The following is a 16,715-nucleotide window of genomic DNA, read 5'->3' as shown; positions in this document are numbered from 1 at the left end:
TCTCAACAATCTGTTGATTGGCAGGGCATGTAACTTACATGGAGGGTAACATGTGAATTGAATATGAATTGAATATTCAGGAAGGGGAGTTGTGGTGGAAGACTCACTGAATACGTCAACTCAATACGCTGCAGTGGTTGAAAATTCAAATTCAGTGTAAGAAACTATTAGGAAAGATTGAGAGAGAAAAAAGGAAGTATAATGAGGCCACTAATCTGTCATGATTACACTGAGAATTTTATATGCAGTTCTAGCCGCCTAGTATAAAATATTTTTTATCTGGTAAATATTTTACTTTGGTTAAAAAAAGGGGAACCACGATTGTCCCCACTTTTAAATGGAATTTTAGAAAGTTCATGGAGAACCTTTGGAGGGCTGCATGCCAGTGGTGGGCAATGGTGTCTTGAACTTGAATGCACTAATGCAGGAAGCTACACAGTGCAGAAAAGAACATTCCCTTTTCTGTTTATAGTTCTGGTTGGGCACAAAATTACATTGGTTGCCCTAATAGTGGCCCATACTGAGAGAAGAGGGGTACTGTGACCCTACTAATTCTCCTAGATGTTTCAGGCACCATAGACCAGGGGTAGTCAACCTTTTTATACCTACCGCCCACTAATGCATCTTTCTTGATGGTTAAATTTCCTTACTGCCCACCAGTGCTTGATGGAAGGAGGATCCAGCTTGTGCTGTAGAACCCCTTACTACCCACCTAGAATCCTGAAACGCCCACTAGTGGGCGGTGGGGACCAGGTTGACAGCCCCTGCCATAGACCATGTTATCTTTCTGTGTGGGCAGTCTGGATGGGATGTTGGAGGCAGTGCATTACAATAATTCGGCTTCTACCAAGAGAGTTATTATCAGGAGGTGGTGCTGGGAGATTACTGCTTGGCCTCATGTGTGTTCCATTATGGTTCAACATCTTCAGGAAACTGCTGAATTAGGTCATAGGGGGATTTAGAGTGCAGCTGGAGGAGAAAACTGAGGATGAAGAAAGAGCTGTGAGCGGAGGGGGCCCCTTTCCCTATCCTTCAGTGGGGCATCCTTCTGAGTAATGTATGGTTACTGTGACATCAACCCACACAAGAAATTGTGACACACTTTCTAAACTAAGGTTAGACACTTTTCAGTTTAGTTAGCCGCTAAGTACTTGCACAATTGCAAACCTTTTGGGTCCACACCTTTACAAGGGAGGATGATGGGAAGAAAATGGGTGCAGCTTGGCTCCACCCATGTGACTTTATTGGTGCCACTTACATGACTTGCTTGGACACAAGCCATCCCACCAGGTCCAGGGGTGACCAACCACCACTGGGACCTAGATACCTGGAGAACTCCCTTCTTCCACATATGCCTGCCAATATACTAAAACTGTCATTGTGGCTCTTTGTTGGGTGACCCTCTCTTCTTAGGGGCAGCTGGACAGAGGGACTCTTCATTTGTGGAATGCTTTCCCCGGAGGCTCAGCTCATAATTACTCTCGTGTTTTTGATGCTAGGTGAATAGTCTTATTGTATCCACTGTGTTTTGCTATTTTTCTGCTACTTTCACTTGCTTGTGTTGTGCTGCTGCTGCTACTTTGTTTGTTCCGTAAATTACTTTGAATTTTTTTTAAAAAAAAGTTTGACATTTGACTGTACATTGCCCTGAGGGTTAAAGTGTGATAAGGTAAAGTATACTTTTAAAAAAATAAAAAAGAATAAATATTTGACTGCGGGAACTTCTCCAATATTCTACAGTTAAATCTTTCATGGTATGGGAAAGTACTGTGCTCAAATAGCCACTGGTCCTCCCCTTTTGTAAACTTCTTCACTTCACAGTAAGGGCGATGGGAACAGCATGTGGGAAGCTCTAAGTCCTGCTCCAAGCATTTGTTTGACCAGGGCCAAGACAGTCTGATAATGGATGGTTAACAAAGATAATTTCCTCAAAATCTAGTATTTCCCTCCAGGCAGATGTGTGATTTAATTAACATAGATTATAGATTTCATTGGAATTTATTTGGAAATAATGAGAGTAGTGAGGCACATGTGAGTGAGAAATAAGGAAATTATAGCTATGATGGGCTCAAGTATTAGGTATCTGTAAAACGGGGTAGGCAATCTTTATTCTTTGAGGGGTACATTCCCTCCAAGGTAACCCTGGTAGGATGAAAGAATGGAACTGCTTTAGGAAATGTTGGGGGACACATAGATTGAGTTTGAGGTCACATGCATCTCCCAAACTGCAAGTAGCCCACCTGTACTGAAACAACAGCAAAAGCACCTCCTGTGGCAGATAGATAGTTTGAGGTGTTGATTTCCATCAGAACTTCTGCAAGAAGTTCTTTGTTTTATTGAGCCTATTCCAGATCCTAAGAAACAAGTGTGCACTCTAATTAAGCCTAAAGCAGGACTGTTTAAAAATGAACTTTCATTGACACAGTATTGACACAACATAGTTGCCTTTGACTGGACTTAACTGTCCAGGGGTCCTTTACCTTTTACTTATACTTTCATGAAAACAAGCAGTTAAATATTTTGGATTATCACTTTCAATGAAATGATTATGCATAGTGGTTCTGAACTGAGGAACAAACTTAGAAAAATGAAGGGTAGTACAGAAATCTTTTAAATATATACATAAACAAACTACCTGATGATTCATTTGCCCTGAGCAGAATGCAGGACTCTACGCTATAATGACTCATGCTGTCAAACTGAGAAATACATATTCTGTTATACGTTGCTGAAATTATTCTTACCAACTCCCCACCCCCTTGTATAGGTGTGTTTAAATTCATTCTTTAAAAAAGCATATTTATACAGAATTTAAATAGGAAATAACAATAAGAAAAAAGCATAGTATCAGCAAGCCAGTAACAAAACTGCTAATACTTAAAGAATTAGTAATTAGTGGTTTAACAATTGATACAATCAGGCAATTAAACAATAAATAAAATTAAATAAAAATATTACTGGCTAGTGTATTAATTCATTTGTTGTTATTTTGACTATCACGATCATATCAACACAGGAATACACACACGCACACAATATTCAGGAACAGTGTTGACCAAAATATGCCTTTTCAGTGATTTTGGAATCAGGTTGGTAGCCTTCCATCAAAAATCTGTTTTCCTTCCCCTTGCCTTACTTTAGTGAGTTCTTTCAAGACTCTCCCCATTCACACCCTGGCTGAATCTTGCATTTTGGCTGAAGCAGTTGCAGTTGCCCTATCTCTAGACTATTCCCCTCTTCAGCCAACATTTTGTTTCTCCCTCCTCAGAAGTGTCAAATTTGCTTGAGCCATGGGTAGGTGCTAAATGGAGATCTGAACAATGGCTGAAAATGTGTAAGTTTTACATATTAATTTTTGCTTTTCATTCGTAAACCGCTTTGTGATCTTTTTTCACTTTACAGTTCACATAATACAGATTTAAAGTTGTTTTTAATACTCTTCTTCTCCTTTGCTGTGCTGTTGGAGGACAGCAACCTATTCCACTTTTGTTCAGCTTCTAACAGATTCCCTTTCCAGATTCCATAGAGCAGCTGGTCGCATTTAGTGACCGTCTGCACCAGTACTCTCATCTTTTTAGCATTAAAATTAATTTTCCTCATCTTGGCATGTAAAGAACCTGAGTGTGCCCCTTACCTCATTACCTGAAATTTTACAGTGGCACCAACAGCAGGGGATGTTGTGGGGCAGTGTTTTTTTTTTTTAAATCAAAAAGAGAAGCACTGGGAGCATTAACATCCATAGAATTTGCCGAGGCAGCCCTTATACCCCCTAAATGTGATAACAAGTAGTTCCTCCTTGCTACATGCCAGTGGCCTCTCCTGTGCAGATAAATAAAATTTTGCGCTCAGTGACTATTTTGGCTTAGAGTTTCAGGAGGGGAAAGAGAGAGATGCTTTTCTGTTTGTATCTAAAATCCACATCAAGTGTACATCACTAATTGGCGAGCTTTTTGGCAGTCTCCACATAGGGTTCAAGGACTGGATGGGCCTGCAGCTAATATACTCCCTCGGTCTTCTATGTGTATATGCAGACATGCACCATTTCTCAAAAAAATAACATTTGTTTTAATTTTATGTATGCATATCTTTCTATCCTACTCAAGAAGGTAGCTTTCAAGAAGACAGTAAAAGTGAACCACATTAAAATCTCAGCACATAAAGAATGGAGCTTCTAAAATACTATCGCAACTGTAATCTTTCTCCGCAAAACAAAACAATTCCCTGATGCGCCTTTAGAGCAAGCCCACTCTGCAGATTTAGAAATTTTTTTGCTCCTTTCCACACAATATCTAACTTCTTTCATTATTAGAATGCTGAACATCTTTTAAATATATATGTATGATGAGGTAGCACAGGAGGAAAAGTATTCTCAGAGAAATGCAAGTCCAAGATAAGAGGAGCTTTAAAAGTCAGGAACAGCAACTTGAATTGAACCTGGAATTTTATTTAAATTTCAGGTCTATTAGCCAAGCTTTTTAAATCATATACTATAAACTATAAGCTATTAAAGCAAACTGAATGTAAAAATGTTTCATGGATGTTAGCTGCTTCTACCTCATTCCTGATTAACAACAGTGTTTTTAGAAACGTATTAATACACTGAAAGAAGGCTTACTGTCTCTGTGGCAGCAGCACCTATAGTCTGGCACACATGTGCAGGGGAGGGGGCAAAAAATATTCCCATATGACCAGGGGGCATCAACATCAGCCGCAGGGAGTATTGGGACTCTTCTTCAAGTTAAATCTGAATGGGCCAAATTAGGGGGCAGTCTTTTGGGGACAGGCCTCATTGAAGCCTACCCTGCATCACTCAGGTTCATCTCCAACCCATTTGAAATGGCAAAGGACATGAGCATTCCTGGAGAGGCCAGCAAGTGGTCAAATAATTTTTGGCCGCTGAAGAGGCTGAAGATATTTTTTCTGGCCACAGCGACGGGGCCAAAGGAAGGAGCCATAGATTTGTGGCCCTGGGAGAAGCACTGCAAATATTTTTGTGTTGGGTTGGAAGATTCTTCTCCTTCCCACATCCCTTTAAAGAACTGAAATATGAACAGCACTTTAAACCTAGGGCACTTTTAAGTGCCACACCGGGGGGAGGGGGGAGGCTGTGGCGACAGGAGGGGTGGGGTGGTGACACTAATGTATGGATACAATGAAATATATTAATTTTTGCTTTCCCTGGGTGAGTAGCTAAAAAAAAAAAAAGCTGAGCTACTTTTTAAAAAGTGGGAATAGTTTGGCTAATTTTTCAAGCCAATCAGACTTTGGACTGATACCGAAGTAGCCCTTGGGTAATTATACTTTCCAAGAGTCAGTGGGTCCTTTCAGTCTGCTGCACTCCTAGGGAGTGCACTAACATGTTGGAGGGTAAATGGAAGAGACTTCCTCTTTCCTACAGCTGGAGCACTGTTGCTGCTCCCACCACACCAGACCCTATTGGGTGAGCTATCAATTTGCAGATGATACCAAATGGTTCAGTGCTGCTAAGACACAAAAGTGACTGAAAAGAGCTCACAAAAGACATCTCTAACCTGAACAAAAGGCTGGTAAAATGGCAAATGTAGTTCTATGTAAACAAGTGTAAAGCGATGCATGCCAGGGCAAATTATATTAATTTCATGTATATGCTTATGGGGTGACTGGCTAGAAATGAGATCTTTGAGTCATAGTGGGTAGCTCAGTGAAAGTGTTGGCCCACAATTATTATCCTAGCAGCCACTGTCCTGTGGAATAAAAGCTCTTATTTATATATCCTATCACTTTTAGAAGACATTCCTTATGACCTAAAGATGTATTTACCTAAAATTCCATTTGGAAAGTATTAGCTTTATTACAAGATCACCCACAACACAGGCTCTCCACTTTCAGACACTTCAGAAAATAATAGTTATATTGCTGTGGGCTTTAAGTATATCCAGATAAAGTTGCAGCCTTTCAAGATAATATTTTCAAGGGGTGGAAAATTAAAACGGATAATTAATATACTTTTCTACCTACCTAGGCTCTTCTTTTTATGATGCCTTGTTATAGCAATTTATTAATACCAGTAATATTTTTTTTTAGTTTTTAAGTCTTCCCTTCCTTTTATGATAGTATCATTCCTCTGAGCCTCCAAGTTAGACATCTATATGTTAGTGAAGATATTTCATGTTTCCTGGTATGCTTCCAGAGCTGTATCATGCAGTGAAGGTTTTATAGTCAGTGTGCAGTGCAGCAGATGTCATTCCATTTGCCTAAGTCCTGCTGACATTTGGAGATGTGGATTAATTGAGCTACAGAACGAAATTTAATTAAAATTAAATACAGACTTGGCCATTGTATCTGTTCATTTCCAGCACTCTAGTGTGTACATTTGCAGTCAGTGCCATAGTTAATTTGTTTAATCAGGATGCTATGTGGGAGAAGCTGTACTTTGTTTTAAGCTGAAAGACTGAAAGTATGGCAGGTGCCAAGCTGAGCAGTATCATCACAGTCTCTGTGAAAGGTGAGCCTGATATGTCTCTGGGAACCACTTGGAAAGAGCAAGGTATTCATTTTCTGACACAGTGGAAGAAATAGCTACATAAAACAGGCAAGTTTTCCAAATGTTATGAATTTACTGTAGTAAGGAACGTGCTCATTCTAGTTATCTTGCTTCTGATCCTGTAAATCATTCCTTACTGCTTAGGAGTCATGTGGGCAAGTACATGGTATATAAATTAATTTATTAATTCATTATTATTATTATTAATTCCTCTGAGACAGAGGCTTGTAGAATTTGGTGTAAGGTTGCTAGAACCCAACCACAGGCCCACAGTACATATTTTAGATGCTGCTGCACTGCTGTTTCCTGCTTGCCCATAATCCCTTTGGTCCTGACATAGCACACTTGCCATTATGCTGATCTAACAGAGGCAGAAATAGTGATACTTCAAGGTCTTTTTTGTTGTCTTTCATTGCTTTAAATGGTGGGGTTAGATGGTTTTATAGTAATGAGTGTTACCTGTATGGGGGGGGGGCTGTTGGGCATCAAGGATGAGTACACATAGAATAAGCAATAGTTGTGCAGGCCAACACACATTCTAAATTTTGTCAGCTGATGATTCTGTAACCTACTCTGTTGTTTTAAGCTGTTTTATTTGTTTGACAATGTAGTATTCAGTGTTGTTTATTTTATAATTTGTTCATTTGTTTCTATTTTATGTTCTGTGTTTTATATTCTGTACCCTATTTCAATACCTGTATTGATAAAGATCAGGTTACACACATACATAAATAAATGTGTACATTGACAATAACTAAGGGTAAGAAGGAGGAGGATATCTAAGCCAGAGGTTAGATCATGCTTCTGCTGCTATGCATTGCTGCCCCATAAAATGCTGAATGGAATGATAGAAGGAAATGCAGAAAAATAGTACAGTATCTTAAACAGAATTGGTTCATATGCTAACCATTCACATTGCAACTAAGTGGGAAATGGGGAAGAACAACCCAGAATGCAGTTTCTAAAACCCTTTATTTATTTATTTATTTTATTGTGCCATAATGGTGGAGAAAGTAATTGATATAGAATGTGTGTGTGTGTACTATTTGCAGTGTGAGTGTAAGTACAGAATCATTCTCCTGTGTCTCCCGGAGGGCATGCCTCAACCTGGAAGTGAGACGTTCCCCAGAACAGATAGGCAGGGTCAACTGTTTGATGTGCTTCTCCAGAGATGGAGCTCACCCTGCCCTTTAGGCTGGCCTTGCCTAGTAAACTATCATTAAAAAAAACACACAACACAACTATTTTTTCTTCAGTAAGATAAACAGAGATAGATGTTTACGATTTGAATTGGAAGAGGATTATATAATGTTGGGCCAACAAATGTTTTGTCCTTTGTCTAATTATGAATTGATAATTGGAATATTTATATTATTCCCCTTTTGTTTCATGTAGAGTTTGACACCTCTGGCACTTGCTCCAGAAATTGCTCTGTGGGGGTCTCTGCTGCACATGTTGGATCTGCCCCAAGATTACTTAATTACTAAAAAAATATTATGCTGTCATTGAGCTGATGTTGGAAATTAATATTCTAGTAGATGCAACATATGCTTGTTCCCTTGCATACTTTTTCATCTTTTTTAAAAAAAATATCACAATTATTGCTGGTCCTTTTTCAAGATGCACAGGCTGACAAGGAACCTGTTTTCATTAAATGGTTACAGATCATAAAATCTTCAAAGTGCAAACATCTTTAGGGATTTGGTCTGCAAAGAAAAAAATAAATTCCAAATACTGCTGCTGAAAACCATCTTCTCTTTGATTTAGTTCAGATGATACATTTATCAATCACATTATATGAACTTGATATACTGAAATGCTAAGTTCATTTTTGTCTATACTGTCAATTGCATTCAATGTATGTATTATGGTAGTATGGCCACAAACTGACACAACTGTAGAGCCCCACTGCTAGCTACTATGGGGGCTGAAGTTCTCAAAGAAATGCCCCCTTTCAGAGATGCCATGCAAATTTTCCTTACATTGTGGTTCCACTGGAATCAGTCTTGCACTGGGTCACTTTTTTTGGCTGAAAAAAAGTTTTAAACTAAATTTACTTTACTTCCAAGTAAGTTGCTATCAGAGGCCATGCTGTACGGATGTTTTTGATTGATATGTTTTTCTTTGATCATGGCAAAATGCATTAAATCAAATTAAGCTGTGTTTCAAGCATATCTGCAAGTAGCTTGTAGTGTTATTGAAATAGTATTATTGAAAGGTATGTACAATGGAAGTAGATATTACTGGTGTTTCTCTCTCTCTCTCTCTCTCTCTCTCTCTGTGTGTGTGTGTGTGTGTGTGAGAGAGAGAGAGAGAGAGAGAGAGAGAGACTTAGTTAGTTAGTTAGTTAGTTAGTTAGTTAGTTAGTTAGTTACTTAGTTAGTGGCCACTCCAATCACTGTCGAGTGGTGCACAAGATTTCAGGGGTCTTGGCCTTCAGCCAGGGTCTGTGCTCCTTTCGAGAATTGAAAATGTGGCTGAGTCTGTTGTAGCTTTAAGAAACATGGTTTATTCACATATCTACACCTGAGTCTGGATGAATAGAGTCCATATCTTACAGCATGGTCATCTCAATAGGATCTTGTTCCCCACAGCAATGCAATGCAGAAATCCAAGGCATCTGTCCCAGCGTGCCTTCAGCCAGGCTGCCCAAGATGGGTCTCCTTTGTTCTCCCTTCTTCTTCCCAGCACACCTTGCCAAAAACAGTCTTTTCCTATCACCTTACACCATGGGTAGGCAAACTAAGGCCCGGGGACCAGATCCGGCCCAATCGCCTTCTTAATCCGGCCCGCGGACGGTCCGGGAATTAGCATGTTTTTACATGAGTAGAATGTGTGCTTTTATTTAAAATGCATCTCTGGGTTATTTGTGGGGTGTAGAAATCCGTTCATTCCCCCTCCCCCCCAATATAGTCCAGCCTACCATATGGTCTGAAGGATGGTGGATCGGCCCATGGCTGAAAAAGGTTGCTGACCCCTGCCTTACACCCTGGCAACCTTCTAAATCCCTAATCTCTGTTCACACCTCAAGGCAGGAGAAGGAGGAAGGACAGTTCTCTTGCTTTGCCAGTGGCCCTCAATGGCCATGTATTGTTTCTTAATAGCCCTAGTTTCGCCAGATCGTTCTGCATAGGTTAGCTCAAGAATTCCACTGCAGTTTGTATTTGTCCTTTCACATCCCAAATAATCAAAATCCTACCATTTATAAATTTATAGGGTTTAGGGCAGTTTACCCCCCCCCCAAAAAAAACGTATAATACACACAAACACACGCACACATATATGAGACAATAAGCGAGAGAGAGAGAAGTGGCAGTGTTCAGGTGGGTCATGGCTTGAGCCTTTATTGTTTTTTTCAGGAATATTAGCTCAATAATTCAAAATCCTATTTGTCTCATATTCCAGGTTCTAGCATATTGTTTAAACAAAATGACCAAAATGGTGTGTATTTATTGTGGTTGTATCAGATCATTGGTTGATGTAACTTCACAATTCAAGCACACAACTTCAGAAATATAGAAGAATGCATCTCATCAGTTGTGTCAATTCTTGTGTAGTGTTGTGATTGTGGTTCCCTATTCCTCCTATCTGCTTCAGCTTGTCTGACTTCTGAATGCAGTACAGGCAGCGCAGGGGGACCTCAGTTGCATATGCTCTATCTGTCCCTAATTACCAGGGTCAGTTTTTATTTTCTGGTCCCTGTCCTTGGTAAATCACTGTCTCTCTTTTGTCCCTGCTGTTTACTTTTCAGGATACCTTATTAAAATATTGTTAATGTGGGTTGCTAGAGTTATAATTCTTCAGGGTTCAGCCTCCTCTCCCGGTCTCATAGCAATTAAATCTCTCAGTTGATGTGTGAGTGGATGCATCTTGTCTCCAGTGCACATGGAACTAAATCCACATAAGTGAACAATAATGCAACATGCAGTGCCAGCCTTCCATTTCCCTCTGTTGCATCTAAGGAATATTTAGAATTATAGGAAACATATTTTTCCCAAATAACAAATTTGTTTGACTTGTTAAATCAACACAGGCTATTCCAATATATATTAATACAGCATACAGAAGATGGTGTAGAGCTTTTAGTCCAAGTGTAATGTTGGTAGACAGAAGGAGAATGATCCTTGATATAAGGATGGGGTGTCATAAGTTGAGTCCCTATTTCCATCTGAAGAGTTTGAGAATGTGTATTTGGGAAGGATTAAACTGGGTAGCCTAACCTAGCTTTGTAACTATCACATTTTGTACAGGAAGACCACTTCCTGATAAGGATTGGTGTGGTCCGAGAGCAACCAAAGCATTTTTAAATGTATACTTCTAGCTGTCACTATTTAAAGCACATGGTGTGCACATCAGTTTCTGTATATACGATTACACGTATAAGGTGAACTATATCCCCCTTTCTTCCAGTTTAGTCTATATGCACATTTATTATATCCAGTTTGCCTGTATTTGCTTATTGTCTTCTTCCCATCACCATATCTCTTTCTTTCCCCATCATGCTTATTAGGTTATAAGCCAGTGTAACAGGGGTTCACCTGTCTTATATTCTGCATGGTGCTTGGTTTCATATTGAGTCATTTTTAAATTGTTTTTAATTACTTGTTTTTAACAGTTTTGTTGATAATTTTAAAAGATATTGTCAACGCCTTAGAGGTTTTATTGCAGTTAAATGCTATATACATTTTGTTGAAATAAAACAAATAATAAATGACAACAAACATGACCACTAACATTTTGCATAGATTGCCAGTTACATACTGTTATTACACAAACTTGGTGTACACAGGCTTTATCTGCAGATGTAACAAAACCCTTCAGACCGCAGATGAAGGATCACATTTTGTAGTGCTTCCCTAATTTCAAAACAAAACAGAACAATAATAGAAAATAGTATAAAAACCTCTCTCCAAACAGTATAGCAGGCAAGGGGCTGGGCTAGATCTTTCTCCCTGATGTGCTAGTTTTCTGTTTGCAGGAAGTTATAAATATGGCAGTACATTTTTAAAATGGCATCTTTTACCTCTGGTGTGAAAAGGTACTGCTCATATCAAAACCTTAGAACTCTACCTCTTCATACTGCTGCATGTGTAGGTTTGGCCAAAGTAGTATAATTAGGGGAATTCTGTAGCTTTTAACCGGGTTCAGGAGAGGAAGTGATTGTAAGTATGCTGGATCTAGGTGGCTGGAAGTGCTATGTCAAACCAGTACACAAGCTGGGATCAAAGGCTGTTGAAAGCCAGTGCAGATGCAAAAAGGGGGTGCAGTATGCTCCTGGTGCTTCCTCCTTCTCATGTGACAGGCTGCTTTATCAAGGGCAAAACTATGTGAAAACTATCCCTCATGAGCCTACAAATGCACAAGTGATTACCACCAGGGTAAGGAATATCAGCTTCTGGGTGAAAGTATGATGTAGCCATACTGCATTTTCACTTACCATTCTCACCTAAAGTGGAAGTAGAAATATAACTTAGATTAACTTAGTGGTCACTTTGCATGTCTAAGGCCCAGGAGTTATAAGCTGCTATTTTCCCCCAGACATGCAGATAGAAATGGATTAGTTGCCTTCCTTCAATAAATATATGTGACTCATTTACAGATCCAGCTAGAAGTAGACCTAATAGTCTACTTTTCTAGGACTTTATTTTTTGTGGATGGTAGCTTTGGCTAATTGATTGTCTTTCCCAAATACTCTCTCATGTGAAACTTCAGAGTTCAATCTTAGACTCCTTTTCTTGTCTCAGTGTGTTTGTGGAGTCATTAGGAGGATTAATGAGGCAGCATCAAATGAAGTGTTTCCAGAAAGCCAATGACATTCAGATAGGTGTTTCCATTTTTTCTCATCCAAGGGGTGCAATGGAGTGTTTCCCAGTGTATGGCTGTGACAAGCTATGACATTCAAAAGGGTTCACCAAATGAGCAAAATTTGCAGTTGTAGTTCCTTCAGCCCAGTGTGGAAGATGTTAGGGCTTTGACAAGAGGTATAATTTATTTGTGTCATGTATTGCATTTAGTATCAAATATTTATCTTTATCCATTTGTCTTGATGTGTTTGTGACTGGATGTGAAGCTGCTGTCTCTTGTGAAAAGAATAGCAAGGAGTCTTCCAGATGAGGGATTTCAAGGAAATATATGTACAGTTCTTATTAATTTGTGGCAGGAGGGTTCTAGATGTCTTTCCTTCAGATTGTGCTCTCCCCCCCCCCCCGGGTTGTTGTATGTTCCTAACACTTTACAATATTTTATTGCTGAGAGAATATTGTTTTCACACCTGTAGTGTATTTTGTTTGCTGTATGCACTATAGTTGCATAGGTGCTACAGCGCCTACGCAGTTTTGACTGTGATATCACTTGAAAAGTAATACAACTTTTTCCAGTTTTGATTTTTTTAAACTACTTTAGAAGCTGATCATTTCCCTGCATGCCTTTAGAAAGAGAAACATGAGCAAGTGTATTCAATAACAGCAGCTCCCATGTTCACATGGAGACCTTGCTGCATAAGACCAAAGGCCTGTCTATTCCAATATCCTATTCCCATAGTGGCCAACTAGCTGTATATGGGAATCTCATAAGCAGGACATGAGCAGAATAGCACCCTCCTCCTGTTTGTGACCCCCCGCAACTGGCATTCAGAGGCAAACCACTTCTGATACAGGAGGCAATATAGCCATCATGACAAGTAACCATTGATAACATTATCCCCCAAGAATTTTTCTAATCCCCTTTTAAAGCCCCACTCCCCATTGGTGGCCATCATTACATATTGCAGGAGCGAATTGCGTAGTTTAACTCTGTGCTGTGTAAAGTACTTTATTTTGTCTGTTGTAAATCTCCCAACAATAGGCTTCATTAGAAGATCCCAAGTTCTAGTATTATGGGAGAGGGAGAAACACTTGTTTCTATTTTCCTCTGTATACAGTGAGAGAACCTCTATCATGTGCCGTTTACTCACTTTTATATATATAAACGAAAAAATTCCAAAGTCATAACCTTTCCTCATTACCCACAACAGTTCTTCCAGTGATAGGACATATATATTGGATTTCACCAAACAGATGAAGCAGTGAACAAGACTTGGCTCGCAGTCATGCATCAAATATATCTTCCTGCCATGGGCGCAGCCAGGATTTTTGTTTGGGGGGGCAGGCCTTTTGTTAGTGGAGGCAGGCCTTTTTTGGGGGGGAGTAGAACCTTATTTAGCTATGTATTTTTATTTTTTATTGATGGGGAGGCAGCTGCGCCCTTCCCACCCCCTCTTGGCTATGCCCATTCTTCCTACAATGAAGCCACACAGGTAGTACATTCAAAGCATGGGACCTGAGAGGAGTAGAGTGATGGAGTGGCTGGAGCCAGCCAGGTGGAGAGAATAAAAAAAATATGCTGTGCCAGTTCCAAAGTGGTTTTGTAGAAGGGAAATCCACAGCTGCCAGTGCTCTGCTCCCAAATATACATTTTGGAGCTTTCCATGTTTTGCTACTAGTAGGAGAATTGCTAACAGCAGCTTACCACCTCACTTGGCAAAACTTGGAGCTTCCACCCTAGTGAAATCCCCTCACTGGTGGTGCTCCTTTCCACTGGCAAAAGCCAACAAAGGGGAAACTAAATGCTAACCTAACCCAGCCATCAACATGGTAGGGGGCAAGGTGTGATTGCACTATTCCCTGGAGAAATGACATTTTATTGGTGGCCGTAGGTCTATGCTAGTGTGAGTATGGAAACATTAAAACAACAGCAGCCAGAAACTACTCATCTGCAAAAGAAGCCTTTTGGTATTATTTGCATCACTTGGTTCATATAGTGTCATGAGGATCTATTGCTGCATCACATCTTGCAGATGCAAGAAGGCTAGATGGAGTGCAGTGGTACTAAGGAGGGGAAGTAGTCTCCTGCTCAGCTCAGTTTACTACAGAAACTTAATGGGATCACATTCCACCTAGAACTGAGTCTTGAAACTTTAGCATCAAATCTGCATTAATTATTTAGAGAGAAATAACAATATACTCCATGAAAAATACATTTTTCTGCTTCCCAGAATTTTCCTCCTCTACAGGATATTAAAAAATATTTACAATGGTTTTCAAATAGTGAAATCAGATCACTAAACATAATGTAAAATACTGTTCGTAGGAATCCAGTTAAAGATAGCATAGTCCCAATGTGAACTATAAATATTTCTCCATTCAGATTTCTTACGTAGGAAGCAGTTGGAGATGACTATCAAATTAATTTTGTCTGCCTCGTTATATAATGTGCTGGCAGGATGAAGAGTATACTGCTGTTACAAGGTATCCCAAATGCAGAAATGTAGATGAGGAAATCTGAAATATTTTAGAAGAATTTCTGAACATGTGCACATCTCTATGGCTAGGGAGGCTGACTGTATTTCAGTGCAGTTTTTGTATAATGTTCCTTAGAGTAGAACCTGTTTTATGTAAGTAGTATATTTAAAAAGCTAATTTCTTTTTTCCTTTCTGCACTGCAATCCACAAAGTGTGACTAATAATAGATTTAAATTTGCTAAGTGCATTTACTCCTTTGTGCCATCATAAAGAGAATCTATTACTGTAAAATTGAGGCTTAGTTCCAAATTGCGCCATTATGAAGTTTTCTTCCAGCAATGTTTTGTCTCTAATACACTTCCCTCATTGTAATTCTATTGCAAACCTGATGTCTAGCATCAAGTCTCACAATAATTATTTTAAATTGCTACTAGGAACAGTAGTCCTGGTGGGATATATTACTACCATTCTAACAAGATGAATTTCAATGCACTTGTAACCATATTATAGAGTATTATGAAAGAAGGAGGATCTTTGAGTAGAAGGTAGACAAGCATACAAGGAACACTGAAAAATTATTTTTATCAGCCTCATTTTACACACTATATTATGTTTTATGAAGTTAATTTAAATATCTAAACTGGTATAGTCATGTGTAATAATGCATTATAACATACTCAATTATAATGTACTACTTACTCTCTAGGTGAAGTGATCTTGATAATTTTATCATTGTTATTACTGTCCTTAATATTATATAACACAAAAGGGCTAAAGATTACAGAATGTAGTCTTATGATAGTTAGAAACAATTGAGAATTTAAACACACTAATTATAAGTCTTTAGACTTTTAGCATTCCAGATATTTTTATCCTTGAACCATTAGAACGTTATCACATCATCAGAAGTGATGCAGTCCCTGCCTGAGGACTTACAAAGGCCCATAACATATGGAGGGCAGTGAGTGTGAAGACTCTGTGTGCACAAAAAGGTCCCTCAAGGCCAGGTATATAACATTGGTGGCAACGATATCTGCCCCTCAGGAGCAATACAGACTTGGAAGCTTCCTCTTGCTATACAGTGGCTTATGTTCTAGCTCTTGTTTTGCACTTTTTAGCTGCCTTGAGGTGTTTTTTGTTTTGTTTTGGAACAGTGATAAAGAATACTGTAAATATATTTCCCTGTGCATTGCATGCTTACTTGCAATCAAGCCATTGCATCAAACTGCAGTACATCACCCAACCATTATAATCATGGTGCTGCAAACCTGTACAAATCAGTGGTTTCATCTTGCTGGTGCCTTCCAGCCCATATGTCACTGATCAATCAGCTGTCAGTCTACTTGCTCCCGAAGTTCCTACATGTTGTTGGTCTGAGCACCTGATACAGGGCGATAGAGAGAGGGCCAATGAGCACACCACCCAGCAGCCAATAAAAGGGCACTGTTTACTGTACTGAAAGTGTTTATAAAGTCACTAGGGAGTAACTTTTAAGTGTCACAATTATCTTAGTTTATTACCCTAGCCCTTCAGCACATCTTGTTGCCAATGATGACATCAGAATAACAACAGCAGATAAAACACATCTCAGCAATGACAGATCTCTGCCTGGTGCTAAAATAAGATCAGAATAGATGATAGGCCAAGCTTTCTTGGAGAGAGCATTCTCTCAACAAGGCATGTTGTAAGATATGCATAAAACTTTCTAATATTCTGTTCTATGTAGGAGAAAGAAAGTTGTGCATTATAAAGAACTAGAATAATTTTTGCAGTTCTTATCACAATATATCATCCGCATCCCTACACTGTCCCACTTCCTGAGATCCCAGATCCTTCCTATTATATTTTCAGTATTATGCCTTGAGATGTGCACAGCTCTCTACTCTCAACAGTTTCCAAAAACCTCTCCCTCA

The 16,715-nt window shown here is 39.2% G+C and overlaps 1 protein-coding gene across 4 annotated transcripts in view; it reads left to right on the top strand.

Moving 5' to 3' along the window:
* The window catches only part of KIAA0825, a 190,991-nt gene that overhangs the window by 138,838 nt on the left and 35,438 nt on the right, over window positions 1–16,715 (top strand). The window lies entirely within an intron of this gene.

Source organism: Podarcis filfolensis (assembly GCF_964270895.1).
Source record: "Podarcis filfolensis genome assembly, chromosome: 11".
Classification (NCBI taxonomy): Eukaryota; Metazoa; Chordata; class Lepidosauria; order Squamata; family Lacertidae; genus Podarcis; species Podarcis filfolensis.
This window is presented reverse-complemented; position numbering and strand designations above follow the sequence as displayed.